The sequence below is a fragment of the Nestor notabilis genome, unplaced genomic scaffold (genome assembly GCF_000696875.1).
Source record: "Nestor notabilis isolate BGI_N333 unplaced genomic scaffold, ASM69687v1 scaffold29804, whole genome shotgun sequence".
Lineage (NCBI taxonomy): Eukaryota > Metazoa > Chordata > Aves > Psittaciformes > Psittacidae > Nestor > Nestor notabilis.
The window spans coordinates 6,133-6,560 of NW_009924790.1; positions in this window are offsets into that span (position 1 = coordinate 6,133).

The following is a 428-nucleotide window of genomic DNA, read 5'->3' on the forward strand; positions in this document are numbered from 1 at the left end:
AAGGACGGGGCAGAGGCAGGAGAGGGAAAAGGGAAAGAAAACCCGGATCCCTTTAGTTTTTGGGGGGTTCCCCCCCCCTTTTTTTTTTTCATATGGATTTTGGGGGGTTTTGAGGTATTTTCACAGGGTTTGATTTAAATAAAAATGTGCTTTTTTTGTTTTCTAGAATCTTTGGCTTGGGGAGATTGCTGCAGTTTGGGGGGCTAAAGGGGGGGCTGGATTTAAGGGCTTTTAACCGGATCCCTTTAGTTTTTGGGGGGTTCCCCCCCCCTTTTTTTTTTTCATATGGATTTTGGGGGGTTTTGAGGTATTTTCACAGGGTTTGATTTAAATAAAAATGTGCTTTTTTTGTTTTCTAGAATCTTTGGCTTGGGGAGATTGCTGCAGTTTGGGGGGCTAAAGGGGGGGCTGGATTTAAGGGCTTTTAA